We start from the raw sequence: 7,500 nt of genomic DNA on the forward strand, positions 1-7,500 counted from the left end.
CCTTTCATGATTCTGTAAATAGCTATCAAATCTCCTCTCTCTCTTCTTTGCTCTAGTGTCTGTAGTTTAAGTTTTTGTAGTCTCTCTTCATATGATAGTTTTGAGAGTGTTGGTGCCAGTTTAGTAATTGCTCTTTGTATTCTTTCAAGTTTTTTATACATTTTTTTGTACTTGGTGACCATATCGTTGCTGCATATTCCAATCTTGGTCTTATCAGGGTGATTAGGATTTTCCTCACCATTTCTTCATCCAGGTATGTAAATGCCACTTTGATTGTTCTTATTAAATTATAAGTTTCTTCATCGAGCGTTACATGCTTCTGGGACCATATCTGTGTCCCATCACCGAGTTTTCTGACGATATTTTTTATGGATGTCGTCTGCTGTTCTGTCATCATTGGAACTGAAGATCGGTTGTGTGGGGATCACTCCCCATCTTCCCTGAAAGTTTTATGTTAACTAATCTAGCAGCCGTTTTGCCGTAATGTAAAAGTCAAAGATATAGACAAGGGGACAAACAATCGACAATAATCGGGCAACAAGACGACGAAGTGGCTGAAGTCATACAACAGAATTGTACTTCGAATTAAGTTATCTGGTGTCCATAGGCATCTCAGATCAGATTAGCGATGACTTCCAACAACAACACCCCCCAAGCCCTATCCTCATTATCTATTCGTCATTACTTAGCGCATTTGACCACCCGATCGACTGTGCCCTCTGTCTTATCGGTTCAGCGAATAAGTGCTTATCGCGCGCCTAACTTGTTTTGCGAGCAGCTTTCACATTAGAGAAGGGCTGACAAATACGATGTCTGACAGAAGTGTCAGATCTTTCAGAATTTCAATAATATATGTATATATATGTGTGTGTGTGTGTGTGTGTGTGTGTATTTACCTAGTTGTATTTACCTAGTTGTATTTTACGGGAAGGGGAGCTATGCTCGTGAGGTCCCGTCTTCATATCTCATTTTATCTAAACTATTTTTAAATTCATGTATTGTTTTTGCCCACACCACTTTCTCATCTAACTTGTTCCAACTGTCTATTGCTCTGTGAGGAAAGCTGTTCTTTTTCAAATCTCTTCTATAGTTGTCTTTTTTTATTTTCTTTCCGTGTCCTCTTGTATTTCTGTCATCCCATTTTATCAGATTCTCTCTATCAGTAATTTCTATGCCTTTCATGATTCTGTAAATAGCTATCAAATCTCCTCTCTCTCTTCTTTGCTCTAGTGTCTGTAGTTTAAGTTTTTGTAGTCTCTCTTCATATGATAGTTTTGAGAGTGTTGGTGCCAGTTTAGTAATTGCTCTTTGTATTCTTTCAAGTTTTTTTATACATTTTTTTGTACTTGGTGACCATATCGTTGCTGCATATTCCAATCTTGGTCTTATCAGGGTGATTAGGATTTTCCTCACCATTTCTTCATCCAGGTATGTAAATGCCACTTTGATTGTTCTTATTAAATTATAAGTTTCTCCAAAAATCTTATTTATATGTTTCTCAGGTGACATATTATTCATAACAATGACTCCCAGGTCCCTCTCATTTTCTACTCTTTTTATTCCTTCTTCTCCCAAATTATATGATCCTGTTATTCTGTTTTTGCTTTTTCCAAATTCCATTATACTACACTTTTTTGTATTGAACTCCATCTCCCACTTCCTACTCCATTCTTGTACTTTATTTAGATCTCTCTGTAGTGATTCACAATCTTCTTCAGTTTTCACTCTTTTCAGTAATTTTGCATCATCTGCAAAGAAGCTCATATAGCTTTTAATTCCTTCATCCATATCATTAATATATATAGCAAACATTATTGGGGCCAGAACTGTTCCCTGCGGGACACCGCTTATTACTTCATTCCATTTTGAGTGCTGATCTCTTATCACTACTCTCATTTTTCTTTCTTGCAAAAAGTCTTCCATCCAATTTAGCAATTTACCTTGTATTCCTCCTTCATATTCTAATTTCTTAAGCAACTTCTTATGTGGTACTTTGTCAAAAGCTTTTTTTAGGTCTAGAAATGCACAATCAGCCCATCCATCTCTTTCTTGTATTATATCTATTAGCCTTGAATAGAAACATATTAAATTGGTGACGCATGATCGTCCTTGTCTGAATCCAAATTGCCTTGGATTTAGTACGTTGTTTTTTTCCAAGTATTTTACCCATCTACTTTTGATAATTCTTTCACATATTTTTGCTATTGTACTTGTTAGAGAGACTGGTCTATAGTTGGTAGGTTCTTCTTTATTTCCTCCTTTATATATAGGTACTATATTTGCTTTTTTCCAATCTTCTGGAACTTTTCCTTCTTTTAAGGAACTGCTTATTATGCTATGTATTTTGTCTGCCAGTTCATTCCTACATTCTTTCAGAATCCAGTTTGCTATTTCATCTGGCCCATGCGATTTTCTGACATCAAAATTACCTAAGTGTGTCAATATTTCATTCTTTGTTACTTCTATTTCTTCCATAGGGGGGACTTTTTCCTTCCACTCAATCTCTTCAGGTTGTATATTTTCCCTTGTAAACACTGATTTAAAATGTTTGTTCATAATTTCTGCCATTTCCATTTCCTCAGTGTATTCAACTCCTCCTTGTCTTAATTTCTCCAAATCTTGTTTGTTTTTCAGTTTATTGTTTACAAATCTGTAGAATAGTTTTGGTTGATCTTTACACTTTTCTATAACATCTTTTTCATATTTTCTTTTTTCCTCTCTGCACTTTTGTACATATTCATTTCTATAACCAGTATATATTTTCCATTTTTCAGGTCTTCTGTCTTTTTTCCATCCGGTCCAGGCTTTGTCTCTTTTGTCTTTTAACTCCCTACAACTTTTGTTGTACCAGCATTTTACATATTCTTTTTCTTGTTTTTGTCTTGGGACATACTTTTCCACTCCTTTGTAAATTTTTGTCAAAATGTTCCATTTCTCTTCCACTGATGTTTCTTCTTTGTATATTTCTTCCCAGTTTTCTTGTTGGAAGAATTCTCTTATTTTATCAAAGTTTGTTTTTTCATACATCATTCTTCCTTTTCTATATTGTTCATTTCTTTTCCTATATTTTTCTTCATTAAGTTCCAGTTCAATCAATATGTGGTCACTTTTACCTATTGGTGTTTTATATTCAATCTTGTCCACTATTCTAGGTTCAGATGTAATTATTAAGTCTAGCCTCGATGGTTCTTCTTCATTTCTATACCTAGTGTTCTCTTGTATCCATTGTGTCATTGAATGGTCAGTAATCATCTCAAGTAGAGCATTTCCCCATGAGTCATCACCACTCTTTGCTGTCATTTCTTCCCAGCAGATTTCTTTGCAATTAAAGTCGCCCATCATAACTATTCTTCCTCCGTCTTCCATTATTTTAGTTAATGCTATCTTTGTGTCCTCTAACATACTTTTATGTTCACTCTCCTCCCATGAGGCTGTTTTCGGAGGCACATAATTGATCACAAATTTTCTGCTCTTCTTATCTCGGTCTTCCACTTCTATCATAATCATCTCTACTGTATTCTTTCCATATATGACACCTTTCACGTTTATATCCTTCTTTGTCAGGAACATAACTCCACCCCCTTGTTTTTTCTCTCTGTTTCTAATCCAATAATTGTATGTATCCTGTCCTACACTGTTGGGTGGTAGTGGGCCTTTTAATTTTGTTTCTACAATTCCCATTATGTCCGGTTCTTTTTCTTTCAAATAATCATTCAGTTCATTCAATCCTGTTATCAATCCATCTATATTTGTGTAAGACACTCTTAGTTTTCTGCCACTTCCATTGTGTTCTCTGTTTCCCTTATGTTTTTCTTTAGTATGTCGAACTGCTTTATTTTCATGTTCACTACTCTCCAATAGAATCTCTCTTTCTCTGACTCCGTTCTTTCCTCGTTTTTTGCCTTAGCTTCAATTCTTTTCTGCTTTTCTGCCTCTCTTTCCTCCTTATTCATTTCTCTTTTTATCCATACCTTTTTATATTGATCATTTGTTGCTAGTTTCCCTGTCTTGGATAGAATTTTCTCTGCTGTTGTTTGTGACCTGAATTTAATCTTAATTGGTCTGGTCTTATCTGTACTATATTTTCCGAGTCTGAATTTTTCCTCGATTTCCTTTATAATTTCTGGTTCATCTTCCTGGACTAATTTTAATAAACTGCTTACCCTTTCATTTTCCTCCTTGATTCTTGCGGTTCTATCTGGGTTATGTTTCTCTTCCATTCCTAATATAATTATACATTTCTTTTTGTCAGCTAATTCTCTTACTATATTCTCCTTCTGTCTCATCACTTTAATAACTGAGTCTTCATTATGTTCTTTCAATTGCTGTTTGACTATGTCAGTGAATGAAACCTTATTCCCTTCTTGAGTTATTCTCCAATTTTTAGCTTCTGTAGCTATTTTCTCACTGTTTTCATTACTATTCTTCTTCAATTTCTCATTCTCCTCCTTTACATTTCCTAACTGTCTTTTTAGGTCCTCTACTTCTTCAGTTAAGTTTCTGTTAGCCTTCTCTAGTTGTTCCAACCTTTCAATTCTCTGGAAAATGGAGTCTACATGACCTAACTTACGTTCCAAGTCCTCGATCACCTTATCAACTCTCTCCTCTAGTCTTATCAGTCGGGGGGGGGTTGTGTCCCCCCCACCCTCTTTAAATCCCTGGAACATATTCTCGTCACTTTCTACTGTATTGCTCCTCTCTATACTTCTAATCTTTACATTTTTATTTGCCATTTCGTCATCCGGTGGTCGTTTCATGTTGACCTTACGCCCGTCTGCCTGGGCCAAGTCCTCCACATCCTCATTTCCTTCCATTTCCCCAGCAATCCCTCCCCTTCTCCTCTTTTCCTACTTACCTACTGCCTCACGAGCAATTTCCCCCCACCCTGCAAATACAAAAAGGTACTTCTCTTTGCGTTGGGATCCACAATCGGCACTTTTTCTTCGGAACGTTCTTCAAGCCGTCCGTTCGTTGAAAGTGTGTGTGTGTGTGTGTGTGTGTGTGTGTGTGTGTGTGTGTGTGTGTGTGTGTGTGTGTGTGTGTGTGTGTGTGTGTGTGTGTGTGTGTGTGTGTGTGTGTGTGTGTGTGTGTGTGTGTGTGTGTGTGTGTGTGTGTGTGTGTGTGTGTATAAGTTGGGTGAGAGAGCAGACTAGAGTGAAATATATTGTGGAGGCGGTGAAAAAGAGGAAGTGGAATTGGGTAGGTAAGTTAGCGCAAACGACTGATGAGCGATGGAACAAGTGTGTTACATGAGTGGACGCCGCGAGATGGAAAATGGAAAGCGTGGAAGAGGGAGACCAGACAGAAGGTGGAGAGACGAAATTGAGAAGTTTGCAGGAGTGACGTAGTAGAGGCTGGCACGGTCATGTGAATCATGGAATGCAATGAAGGAGGCCTTTGTTCAGCAGTGGACTCAGGACGGATGATTTGATTGATTGATATACATCGGTTAAGTCACTACAACAATTGTCACGTGCTAGGCGGGTTCGAGTCTTCGGCCGTACCACGTTTCAATTTCTGCATGTTGGCCTCCACAGATCTCCCTATGTTGATGGCTTAGAATTAAAGTGCATTGTGGTTGATAAAAATGTGTGTACATATATATATATATAATATATATATATATATATATATATATATATATATGTGTGTGTGTGTGTGTGTGTGTGTGTGTGTGTGTGTGTGTGTGTGTGTGTGTGTGTGTGTGTGTGTGTGTGTGTGTGTGTGTGTGTGTGTATTCACTTGATCTTTGGTCTTGGTCTTTGGTCTTTGGATCACGTGTTGGACTCGTGATCGACAGCTATTTCCCTCCCGGAAGAGAGCTCAGAGCTCGTATGACCGATCTATGGGTAATGCTATGACCTTTCACACACACACACCCCCAACTCCCCGCCCACGAGAGTCAGAGTAACGACCCGAAGCGCAGCAGTACCGAAGTAATTTCGTGTGTGTGTGTGTGTGTGTGTGTGTGTGTGTGTGTGTGTGTGTGTGTGTGTGTGTGTGTGTGTGTGTGTGTGTGTGTGTGCAGAGAAACCACCAAGAAAAATAATAAATTGATGACCGAGAGCTTTCATCAATTTATTATTTTCCTTGGTGGCTTCTCTGCATATTTGGAATCTCGAGTTCATGTGATTTCTCATGCATATATATATATATATATATATATATATATGTATGTATATATATATGTATATATATATGTATATATATATATATATATATATATATGTATATATATATATATAATGCCTAAAACTATCATGAAAGAGATGCTTCTTGCTTGCACTACTGAAGCCCCTTTCAAATACCCTCCAGGTAATCTTTTTGTCCAGATAGATGGGGCCGCCATGGGCTCTCCTTTGGGAGTCCTTTATGCTCAAGCTTTCATGTCTCACGTAGAAAATGAAGCCTTACAATCCCTAACCACGAAACCGCATTTGTATCTTAGGTATATTGATAACATCTTTGTGTTTCTGACGTGCATATGCTTGAAGAGCTCAGATCTAATCTCCAAGCCATTTCTGGGTTACAATTTTTAACAGAGCTCAACTTTAACAATAAGATCCCTTTTCCTTGATGTTTACGTGGATGTGACTTCTGATAACTTTGAAACTATGGTGTATAACAAGCCCACTGATAGCGGTAAATGCATGAATGGTCTTGGTGAATGTTCTCTTAATCATAAGAAAGGCGTCATTAGGGCATATGTCTGGCGGGCAATTTCGATTTGTTCCTCTTGGCACATGCTTCATTTAGAGCTTACTCACCTACGCCAGATGTTTGTGAATAATGGTTACTCCAGTCAAGACTTTGACAGTGCAACTAAGGACATATTAGAACGCAAGGATGCTGTGAGAACATCGGACCAAGCAAAGACCGTCACTGTATTCTATCAAAATATTTTTGTAGCTCCTACCGACAAGATGAAAAACAGATAAAAGAGATCATATATAGAAATTGTAAGCCAGTGGGTGATTGTGATAGATTAAGAGTAACCATATTCTACCAAAACCCCCGTACCTGTTCTCTGGTTATGAAAAACAATCTGTCTGTTAATGGCGGGACATTATCGAGAACCAATGTTATATATGAATACCGTTGTACTTCTGGGGACTGCGCACCCCTTAATTCTACATACATTGGGTTCACGACATGTCAACTGAGTAGATGGTTGTCCTTACATTTACAACAAGGAGCAATTAAAAAACACCAGCTCCAATACCACCAGGCTGCAATTGATAGGGAGACTATTGTGAAAAACACTAAGATAGTCGCACATTGTAACAAAATAAAGGAACTAATAATGCTAGAAGCCATTCACATAAGGGAAAGAGCTCCAATAATCAATATGCAATCCAACATGACTTCTGTTATTCCTCTCTTTAATTCCTCTTCTAGATTTGTAGTCCATCGACAGCAACACCCACCTCTTTCCTCTCCCCCTCCTCCACCTCACCAACCCCCTCTTGACCAGCGGGGTGTCCCTTCCAGACGAACCAT

Source organism: Oratosquilla oratoria, chromosome 39, assembly GCF_046742065.1.
Source record: "Oratosquilla oratoria isolate Oo_2021 chromosome 39, ASM4674206v1, whole genome shotgun sequence".
In the NCBI taxonomy this organism is placed as follows: Eukaryota; Metazoa; Arthropoda; class Malacostraca; order Stomatopoda; family Squillidae; genus Oratosquilla; species Oratosquilla oratoria.